Source organism: Triticum dicoccoides, chromosome 5A (genome assembly GCF_002162155.2).
Source record: "Triticum dicoccoides isolate Atlit2015 ecotype Zavitan chromosome 5A, WEW_v2.0, whole genome shotgun sequence".
In the NCBI taxonomy this organism is placed as follows: Eukaryota; Viridiplantae; Streptophyta; class Magnoliopsida; order Poales; family Poaceae; genus Triticum; species Triticum dicoccoides.
This window is the reverse complement of record NC_041388.1, coordinates 315,571,504-315,583,776: the sequence shown is the minus strand read 5'-3', so window position 1 is coordinate 315,583,776 and position 12,273 is coordinate 315,571,504.

The window sequence follows — 12,273 nt, the reverse complement described above, 5'->3', positions numbered from 1 at the left end:
AAAATAATGATGACCCTCAGGAGCGCGACTCCCAAGGGAAAAAAAGGCTAGGTGGCAAAAACAATGTTGGGCATTGCCGGAAGAGTTTTATTCAAGGCGAACTGTTAAGGGGTTCCCATTATTACCCAACCGCGTAAGGAACGCAAAATCCGGGAACATAACACCGATATGACGGAAACTAGGGCGGCAAGAGTGGAACAAAACACCAGGCATAAGGCCGAGCCTTCCACCCTTTACCAAGTACATAGATGCATTAATTAAATAAGAGATATTGTGATATCCCAACAAGTAAACATGTTCCAACAAGGAACAACATCTCCATGTTCCAACAAGGAACAAACTTCAATCTTCACCTGCAACTAACAACGCTATAAGAGGGGCTGAGCAAAGCGGTAACATAGCCAAACAATGGTTTGCTAGGACAAGGTGGGTTAGAGGCTTGGTTCAACAATATGGGTGGCATGATAAGCAAGTGGTAGGTATCGCAGCATAGGCTTAGCAAAAGAGCGATCATCTAGCAAGCAAACATAGAAGTGATTTTGAGGGTATGATCATCTTGCCTGAAATCCCGCAAGGAAGAAGAACGAGTCCAAGAAGAAGACAAACGGACATAGACGAACGGGTCCTCACAAACGCGACGTTACCGATACCAACCCAAAGGAGCAAACACCGGAAAAGAAGCACACAACATAGTAAACAACCACCACATAGACATGGCATGATATGCGAGATGCGGGATGCGATGCATATGCATGATTTGACAAGGAATGAATGAACCTGGCCTCAACTTGGAAATCCAAGTGTGCCACTGGAAATACGAGATGAAATCGCTTGAAAACGATATAAAGATCACCGGAATCGGAGTTACGGTTTGGAAATGGCGAGCAATTCAAATATGGCACCGGTCTGCGATAAACAGCAAGTAGCCATCTAGATGCAACAAGTTAAATATGCTACAGCACTCAAAAATGGCAACAAAATACATGGTAGGGATCCACTCAAGAAGCTTAACAAAAGTCTAGCATTGAGCTACGGCCAATTCATCCACTAACAGGTTCAAACAAGCATGGCAAAAATGCATTTGGTAAACAGATTTCAGACTTAGTGAAATTAACACTTGTCTGGAATTTCAGATCAGATAGCACTCTTCGTAGCATGAAAACAATATGCTACAGGACCTGAACATGGCAAACTAAAGCATGGAATGGAGCTACTCAAAGAGCTTAACAAAAGTCCCTTAGTGACCTTGAGCCAAAAGGGATCATAAAATACATTTGCAAGCATGTGAACATGGCAAAAGCATAATCAGTTGTCAGACTTAGTGAAAACTGGAGCATGCTGAAATAGATATCGAGTAGGCATGTTAACGAGCTCGATGCACTCACTACGGAGCAAGTCATGACAATCTAAGCATACACCCATCAATAATACACATTATACAAGCTAGACATGGCAAGAACAATAACATAGCATGCACGGATCAACTACAACATCCTCGGCAAAATCGCTAACAAGTAGACAATCTGCCCAGATTCACGAAATGACAAAAGTAGAGCTCGATTGACTCTAGCTAGGTTGCTCCATAAGTGCAAACAAAGACATGGATGGATATACCACTATAAGATTAACAAAACCTCCTTACTGATCATCCTCAAAAGAGGCACGGATCACTAGGAAACAACATGAACATATGGCATAATGAAATAAACAGTCCAAGGACTTGGTGGAAATGCTAAGTCCCTGAAATTAGCATTACTAAGTGCCTCACTTTGCAAGATTGTGCTAGTCACCACACACATCACAAAAATACATGGATAGCACCTCTGTAAAGATGGCATGGCATATAACAAAACACATGAAGAGCTCATGAGCATATCATGCACACATAAATCATGGCAAAAATGACAAATAGCTATTTGGTGCAGCAGATCTGACAATTATCTCAAATAGCATTCTTCTAACAGCATTTCGGGCATCAAGATGAACTCAAATGAAAATGATGCAATGAGATGAAATGATGTACTCTCTGAGATGAACATTTTGATATGTTGTATGCATGGATTGGAGCTACGGATGCAAAGTTACAACATGATGAACATGGGCATACAAATCTGGGAATTCGGGGACTTAGTAGAAATTCAACCTCTTCGAGAAAGTAAACGGGATCGGACGGAGCGGGATGACGAGATTCGGATCGGGACGAGGCATTTGGATGGACGAATGGGTGGATCTGATCCCACTCGAAACAGATCCGACCGGACCGAACTCCGGCGAGGCAAGCTTGAACTCCGGCGATCGCCGGAATGGCAAATCCGGTCATGAGGCACCGGGGCGACCGCGGAGCTCCTCCGAGGGGGCGGGGCGGTGAGGCGAACGGCGGCGGTGGCCGGCAAGGCGGCGTCGCGCGGCGGCGGGCGGCGCCGGCGGAAGGTGGCGAGGCGCGGCGGCGCATGACGGCGGCCGGAGCGGTGCGGGAGGCGGCTCGGCGGAGGGTCGCGGCGCCGGAGCTGCAACCGAGCGGTGACGCGAGGAGGTGGGCCCTGCGGGCCCGATCCGGGCCGCGCGGGCCGGCGGCGGGGCTGGAGGAGAGAGAGGGCGGCGGGGTGAGGTGGCGAGGCACGATTGGCCGCGGCGGGCGGTTGGACGTGTCCGGCCGCCGGGCGGACATGTCCGGCGGCGTGGGGAGGAGTGGATCTAGGGTTCATCCGCGAAATGATCCGAAATTTCGGGGAGGGGTGCTCTTTTATAGGTAGAGGGAGTTAGGAGAGTCCAAATGAGGTGCGGTTTTCGGCCACGCGATCGTGATCGAACGACCGAGATGATGGATCAGGTTTAGGTGGGTTTTGGGCCAAATTGGAGGGGTGTTGGGCTGCAACACACACGAGGCCTTTTCGGACCCTCGGTTAACCGTTGGAGCATCAAACGAAGTCCAAATGGTACGAAACTTGACAAGCGGTCTACCGGTAGTAAACCAAGGCCGCTTGGCAAGTCTCGGTCCAATCCGGAAATGTTTAACCCCCACACATGAAAGAAAGGTAGAAATGACCACCGGAGGAGATAGAAGCGCCGGAATGCAAAACGGACAATGGGGAAAATGCTCGGATGCATGAGACGAACACGTATGCAAATGAAACGCACATGATGACATGATATGCAATGCATGACACGCAAGCAATGACAAGGCAACAACAGCGAATAACTGGAGGACACCTGGCACAATGGTCTCGGGGCGTTACACTGGAGGGGGTCGATGGTGGAGATGAACAGTATCCCGTGGAGTCCAGTTTTGCGGTACGCCACACCCCTCCCGATGAACAGGACCCCTGTTTCGACCATAGCGCTCCAACACAAGTCCGTTTCCTCAATTTTGCAGTACGCCACACCCCTTCCGATCAACAGGACCCCCTTTCGACCGTAGGAGGTCCGTTTCCTCCGTTTTGCGGTACGCCACACCCCTCCCGATCAACAGGACCCCCGTTTCGACCGTAGGAGGTCCGTTTCCTCTGTTGTGCGGCATGACAGGCCTCGTTTCCATCGCCTCTTCCATCCAAGCCCTCCTGATGAACACGACCACGCATTCCGTTCCGACCCATGAACACGACGACGACGTTGTTTCTCCGTTCCGACCCAGCCATGTACACGAGCCCTTGCCATACGTATGCGCGAGTAGGCGTTTGAGACCCCGCCCGTATGTACACATACGTGGCCGTATTTTCTTTCTTGCACCCTGACCGCCTCTACTACGACACGTGCGGGCCTCTACATCCACCAGTATATATGTACGTACACGTTCGCGACCAGAATGACAACGCTACGTCCGCTTCGACCAGGTGGGTCCCGACTGTCAGGCACTTCTTTGCCTGCGAAGATGTAGCTGGTGGGTCCCAGCAGTCAGGGGGCAAAATACGGTGGCCCGTCAGTGGGTCCCCGCTGTCAGGTGGAGGAATAATTATTTTGCACGTAATAAGGAGGCACTTCCTTGCTGCGGCCGTGGACCCAGCTGTCAGCCTCTCCACGTACAGTCCACGTCCGATGGAATTCATTCCTTGACCACGTTGACCATGCCGCCCTGAGAGCACCAGGGCGGTGGACAACGGTGAGGCCTAGGAAGGGGACGATCAGAGCCGGGGGAAGACGCGACAGTGGATGCCCACGCGTAGAGGAGTACGAGGGTTCACTGGTTTGCTGCGGTGTGAGGCTGCCGTCGCCGCAGAATAACAAGGGGTGTGGGTGAGTAGAGGGATGACCTGGCCAGCGGTGGGAGTAGTAGGGGCGATGAGGCCTCCGCCGCATCGCAGCCGGCCACGGGAAGCAGGAGCACGAGGCACGACCGGCGTTGGTTTGGGTGGCTGGAGCAAGAAGACCAGAGGTTGAAAAAGCGCTACGGCCGTTGGATGGACATCGTACGGTCACTGGAGCTAGAATCGTGCATATTGACTAAGTTGACAAAGCCATCCGTCCCCGTCAACTTAGTAGGCCCACAAGTCAGCCTCCCAGCAAGGTGGGTCCCAGCTAGCCGGGGGAGTATTCATTTTTTTGTTCGTAATAAGGAGGCACTTCCGGTGGGTCCGAGCTGACAGCGGGGGGAACGTTTTTTTCGCGAAATACGGTGGCCCGTCTGGTGGGTCCCAACAGTCAGGGGGAAACGATTTTTTTCGCAAAATACTGGTGGCCCGTCTGGTGGGTCCTTGCTGTCAGGTGGAGGAATAATTATTTTCCGCGTAATAAGGAGGCACTTCCTTGCGGCTGCCGTGGACCCAGCTATCAGCCTCTCCACGTACAGTATTCTTCCGATGGAATTTGGTCGTTGACCACATTGACCACGGCGCGCCGACAGGACTAGGGCGGGGGACGACGGCGAGGCCTAGGAAGGGGACGACGCGGAGCCGGGGAAGACGCGGCAATGGATGCCCATGCGGAGAGGAGTATGAGGGTTCACTGGTTCGGTTGCGCTGCCGTCGCCGTAGAATAACAGGAGGTGTGGGTGAGTGGAGTGGAGGGATGGCCTGGCCTGCGGTGGGAGTAGTATGGGGGCCGTGAGGCGTCCGCGGCAGCACAACTGGCCACGGGAGGCAGGAGCAGGCGGCGCGACCGGCGCTGGTTTGGGCGGCTGGAGCAAGAAGACCAGAGGTTGAAGAAGCACTACGGCCGTTGGATGCACATCATACGGTCAGTCGAGCTAGAATCGTGCATATTGACTAAGTTGACAAAGCCCTTCGTTCCTGTCAACTTAGTAGGCCCACTATACTGGGTCCCAGCTAGCAGGGGGAGTATTCATTTTTTTTGTGCGTAATAAGGAGGCACTTCCTTCCGTGCGAAGATATAGCTGGTGGGTCTGAGCTGTCAGCGGCGGTAACATTTTTTTCGCAAAATACAGAGGCCGTTTCGGTGGGTCCCAGATGTCAGGTGGAGGAAATCATTATTTTGCGCGTAATAAGGAGGCATTTCCTTGCGTGCGGCCGTGGACCCAGCTGTCAGCCTCTCCATGTACAGTCCACTTCAGATGCATGTCGGTCGTTCACCACGCTGACCATGCCACGCCGAGAGCACCAGGGCGGTGGACGATGGCGAGGCCTAGGAAGGGAACGACACGGAGGCAGGGAAGACTCGGCCGTTGTTTTTGTTTCCCACGCGGAGGGTTTACTGGTTCATCTGCCGTCGCCGGAGAATAACAGTAGGTGTGGGTGAGTAGAGGGATGGCTAGGCCAGTGATAGGAGTACGGTGGGGCAGTGAGGCCTGCGCGGTAGCACAACCGGCCGCGGGGAGGAGGGAGCAGGCAGTCCCGCCGGCGCTTGTTTGAGCGGCTGGAGCAAGAAGAGCAGAGATTGAAGAAGCACGACGGCCGTTGGATGGACATCCAACAGTATACAGGCCATCTGTGGAAAGCCTCAAATCTATGGAAAACAGCATACATCCCATCTACCATTATTTCAAATAATTTACAGCCCATTTGCTAATTCTTACGGGTTCTTTTGGAGCCCATATTCTTTATGTTAGCATTACAGCCCATATTGTGGCCACGGTTAAAAAATTATATGAAATTTTGCATATGTCGGTGCGGTCTGAACTGTTTTTAATCCCGAAATTTCGAGTCACATTCAGAATGATTTTGAAAATAAATGTATATCAATATAAAATCCAATAAATTGTCCACGCATAAAAATCAATGCAATATAAAATCTCGAAATGAAAAAAGATATTTGAAAATAATTGCCGGTTTGATGTGTTTTAAAAATGTACAACCCATTTCTCATTACTGATAGGCCATTTTCTCGGCCAGCCGAATGAAGCTCTCCTCGTCTTGAAAGATTCGCAGCCCAACAGGCCTGATAAAGGGACTTACTTGACAAATCACAAAAAAACTGGGCTAGCCATTTTCAGAAAGAAAAAAAAACTACTGGGCTGGTCTGTGGTAAACATAAAAGAAAAGGCTGTCTAGATAGGCTAGAGTGTTCCGCACAGCCCAGTTGACACCCTGCTTCCGTCTCAAAAACAAATTAGATAAATGCCACTCCAATTATGGCGATTCATAAAAATGCCACTGCAATTTCCAAACTTTGAAAAATGCCACTGCAATTTTTGCAAACTTTGAAAAACGCCACTGCAGTTTGCAAACTTTGAAAAATGCCACTCCAGACTTCGAAAAATGCCACTAGAAATGGCATGAAATGGCATTTTTCAAAGTTTGGAAATTGCAGTGGCATTTCTCGGATACACCAGATTTGGAGTGGCATTTATCAAATTAACCCAAAACAAAAATAACTGGGCGAGCTGCTGGGTCCCTGGTGTCAGCCGCTCGTTGTGCAATTCTCTCGTTTATTGACTACGTTGACAATGGCATGGGACCCAGATGTCAGAAATCCACTAGGAGGAGCCATTTTTCTATTGGCTTGAAATAAGGAGGCACTTGCTTGCGTACGAGCTTGTTAGTTTCTTCAGAGGTAGGCATTTTTATTCAAAAAACTGCCACTTGGCATCTTGCGTCACAAATAAAACTGCCAGGAGCGCATTTGTAGGCTAGCTAGTGTTCGATCAGTAACTTGTAAACACTGAGCGAACAGAAATAAGTAACTCTTAATGCATGTCAATGATTCACAAATCATATAAAATATGTAGCTCCAAAAGCAAAGATCAGCCACTTCGGATCTTGCGTTGCTACTAAAACTAACTAGTATGATTCCCATACATAAGATCAACATGTTAATGCATCTCAATGACTCACAGATCATATACAAATATGTAGCTCCAAAAGCAAAGATCTAGAAAAAACATCTGTTCTCCCTACTAACATGGATGCTTCTATTGGCCAACATTCAGTATAGACTGAAAGAAAATTTTGTTTGTGAAGTCTAAAATTCCTCTTGCAAACATAAGTGGTTTCACCAACAGCTGGAACCATAAGAATGAACCAGACATGATGCAGGAACATGCACTGTAATATAATTTGGTCTTCCCTCGATCACACTGCGAGACTATTTTCGGAATACAAACTTTAACTTAGGCAAAATGATGTCCATTGTATAATCAGACCAAAGCAATGAAGCACCTAGTGTTGGCCAATAAATAGTACATTACTACTTTTCTGCGGTCCATGAAGTGACTATCCAATCTTTCTGTGTCTATTTTCAAATGGCACTGCATGCAGTGACTATACTATTCTCTTGTGCAGTTCAACCAAAATTGCGGGCACTTTGTTGGTTTGCCAAATAGCAATGGCAGACATCTCTGTCTGCACAAATATCAAGCAGCTAGTAAACATATAACACACCTTATATTTTTGGTTTAAACATGTCTCTTCCGCTTAGCATCTGTCATGTTCTGCACTGGACAATCTGATACAGTTATGTTTTGCCCTGGACAATTTCATACTGAATTGATTTGCTGGTTCAGAGTAGAAATATAGCACCTATTCTTCATCAGACCAAGGATATCCATGCTCGCAGTGATGGAAGAGGTGAAATCGATACAACCAAAATTGAGCATCCAATCATTGAATCATGTCCTGCACCTCCAATGTAGGTCCACCCTACCAACAAATTCACATGCAAACCACTAGTATACTATCTAATGACAGTACAAAAAGAGTAGCAAGATAGTAGCAAACCATGTACCTTCATAATGAACAACTCAAAGTGCCACCATTTGGATATAAAGGTTGGGAAAAAACATGCTCCTAATGTTGAATGAGTTGGACTTTTTGTGCAGTTCCACTAAAATCGAGCATCCCTGTTTGCATAGATATTGGAAGTGTGATTACTCTAAAAGTGGCACTAGTTGAAGCATAGACTCACAGATATAAGCATTCCAATTTCTTAATGGGAAAAGGTAGCAAGACTGTTTCTAACCACCTGTTTGAAGGAATAAATAAAGCAACAACGGCTGATGTGAGGAAGGCATACATAGTTTTTTCTGGAAAAGTGAGCCATTCCTGACCTTTCCTCTTCTTTTAAGCAAATTTTGTGCAGTTCTACTAAAATAAAATGCCATCACCGCCTTGACAATTCAGTGACACTGTACAAAAGGAAATGCCTGAACATTACATCATGATGTCAGGTATGTAGTCGACAGGCATTAGAGACAAACATATAGACCTCCTCAAGAGAACAGCCGGAGGAGGAGGTGCCCACTCTTGACCTTTCTTCTTGTCTTCATAATTGTCTGTGCAGTTTAACCAAAATAAAATGACATCAACGCCTTGGCATTTTGGTGACACTGTACGAAAAAATTAATTTATCTCATGAAAGTGAGGTATGTAATCTATAAGCATTAACAGTGCAAAAATCTGACAGGAGTAACAAGTTTCATCGTTGGTATACTGGCTGTGCAACAACATTAGAATGCCTTATAGCTGAAAAATCTTTAATACATCCACAATCAACAGCTAACCCTGAAATAATCCAGTGACATTAAATGGCATTGCTTAAATTATGGGTGGCATTAGACTGAGAGCGACATTAGTTAAATGTGGCATCACTTTAGCAGTAGCATTGCTTGACTTGACTGCTGGCGTTATACTAACAGCAAAAAAGTGGCAATAAGAGCATGGGAGGCACCAGTACGATGTACCTCCATGGACGTAGAGTGGTGAGGGAGGTATGGTTGCCCAGAGCAACAAATATCCAGGCAGCTTATGTGGATTACGGTCCCATTTTTGTTCTCTTTAGCAACCTTTTTCCTATGCGAGGACAACAAACCGATCGACCTGGTCATTCTCTATTGCGTTGTCATGCCTTTCTACCCTTCTTCAACCAAGAGACACGAGACTCGTTCCTTAGCTACTGATTTTCCCCTTTTCAACCTAGATACGGGTTCGATGCCTACTCTCTTGGACAGTATAGTCTCCCTTCATTTCCTTATTCAACCCAGACATGGATTAGTCTGCATGAAGTAGGGTTTCCTTTAATAGTGCAAATTATGGTTTTCGTCTGCGTGGCCAGCAGAGTAGAGGATAGCAAATTGGTAAGATGGTGGAGTGGAAAAAGATCCACATGCAACGACGTAGCAGATGGGGCAACAGAACAAGGTTATGGCTCGAAAAGAGGTAGCATACCTGAGGGTCGGCGGGAAGTGGCTTCGCTCGTGGTCGTCGTCCTCCGCACACACTATGACAACGAGCTTGGGGACGGAGGCCATCCCGCGCGGGCGCTAGGTCTGAGAGGACGGCCTTGTCGTCAGTGCGTGACCTCGCTCGCCGATGACGAGTGCGTCAACGCTGCACGTCCTTTTCTTCCCCGGCGGATCTGTGACCACCGGTGAGGAGGGAGAGAGGGGTCGTATTTTTTAGATCTGGAGAGAGGGTGGTAGTGTGAGAAGCAAGTGGGCAGCCCTTAGCAAGAAAGCGCTGAAGCTCCAGCCTATATATATCTTTTTTATACTACTAGTACTGGAGGTGGGGTAGTGGTAGAGTAGTTTATATTTTCTCTGCGTACAGTACCAGTTAGTCATGCTTCAAAACTGATCGGCATGCCATTAAAAAATAAAGGTCGATAACTAATGCGGCACCTCGGGCCAACGCGGCCAGATCGCATTTTGCACGAGAAATTACACACCATGTTTCGTTGACATGTGGTCCCGTTTCAACATATCAGTGAGACGACGACCAGTAGTAGGAGTGTTTCTGAACGGATGTGTAGTCCGGGGCGCCTCTTCGTGAACCGTGGTAAACTCGCAACCGTCCACCGACTCCTCGCCTTTCCCTCTCGATTTGGAACTGCTGTCGCACGCTCTTCCTCTCCCTCCTCCATTTTCCTTCAGCCCTTCACCCTTTCTTCTACCATTGTTCGATCGTCTTCTCCATGGAGGGAACAGGCCGGAAACGACCTCGTTATTCTTGCCCCGATCTGAAAGATGACGTGGTGGAGGAACTCATTGATCGGTGCGACGTCATCACCTCGGCTAGCATGGCAGGTTCGTTCCAGCCCATTCTCAACTCAACTAATAACATCATTGCAAGGAACCCAAGGGTCAAGGAGCGGTTTGATCTCCCCTATCTTCTTCGCCGTGACCCTGATGACTGGCGCCGGCACGACGAAGGCCTCGCCCTGTGCAAGTTGATGCCGCTTGATAATGATACGTGTGATGTTAAGATGCCATCGCTTGAGGGCAAGGCTTGGGCGGGCGCAAATGGAGATTGGGTTGTTTACATTGGGTCCAACTGCGAGTGGGAACTTGTGAATGTGTACACCCGTCACCGGGTTCCACTTCCAAAAATCTTAGCACACTGCCCAGAGGTTGAGTACACCGGTAATGTACGCACGTTCAAATATGATCATGGTGATTGTCGACTACGGAAGATAGCAATTTGTCCAGTTCCCAACCGCTCTTGGAATTACAAAAACTATGATGTTGTTGCTATCTTCGACAAGCTTGTTGCCGTCCTTGATGGTTTCACTCGATGGATATTGCTCAAAAATCAGTTTCTGTACACGGATGAGTACTGTGATGCAATTGAATACGAGGGCCTTGTGTTTGATGCCACCACTCGTGGCACTGTTTTTGCATGGCATCCTCGTTGTTTTGGTACATTTGTCTTCCACCGTAATTATAATTGTTTCGTCCACATGCATGCGGGTTAGCAAGTTTCCCTTTACTAATTAACCTTCTTCTTGTGTTTCCAAGGTCCTGTGAACATCCCACCACCTATACTTGAAGATTTTTATAACCAAGGGGGAGATGACGATGGTGATGATCACGAGCATGAGGACGAGCAGCGCCGATATACTCTGTGGTGCCTGGCAACTAATTCCGATGGATCACCTCTTCTTGTGTGTATACAGCCCACTGATGATGTTAATGCTAAGGAAGCAGGTGTAGTCTCCCATGGTCGCACTCTCCGGACCTATTCCAGCACCCGTTGCATGGTATTCGGGATGGATACTAGGGTGCTAGCGCCAACTCCTTCTCCCTGGCACAGAATTGATAGTCTTGGAGAAAACTCGCTCTTCCTTGGACAAAACTATCCCATGATGGTGAAAGGTGATCCAACTGCTGTTGACACATTTATGAGAAGCAACTGTGTCTATACCTCGGACATTTGGGTGGTTCCCTACCCTGATACTGATATAGTAGGCCGCTTCAGCCTGGATGATCAGTCCTGCGTTGGTCTCCAGATCGACAACGGATGGCCTGTCCCAGAGAATCACTTGTGGTTCAAAGCAAGCATTTCCAACGCCGCGGAATGGTTGAGTTGAAGTTCATTTCATGGATTGTTATTTGTTGTGTGGTGAAAACTTTAGTATTTATAATGTATCCTCGTTGTCGATGTGGGTTGATGACCTGTTGTACTATGTAATAAAATGATATGCCTGTGATAAACTTACTAAATTTATGAATGGCTTTCGAGTCGCTTCTCTGAGTGAGTGGTGCGACAAGGCAAAAAAATATTTTCCGAATACATAATATTACGTGCATTGCAACAGGTTATCGGATGAGGCCAATCAACAATAGTAGTACACTATTTGTACTAGCTTCACATGCTTCGCGCGTCGGGCGGGTGTTTTTACTGTAGCAATATGTTAATGTGTTCGTTGTACGTAACCAGCACCTCGAATCCTCGATATACTAGTAGTATAGTATATAGTAGGAGTAAGTAGTAGGAGTAGTAGGGTGGCATGGGCCAGAACCAGCATTTACGTCCAGGAGTACGGCACACGCCACCACCACGACATCCATCTGACACCATATTATTTCCTGGAGTCCGTGCGAGAGCAATCTCTTCAACCTCGTCGTTTCTCTAACTTCAGCCATCGCGCGGCGGGCGAGGTGGGGGTTTG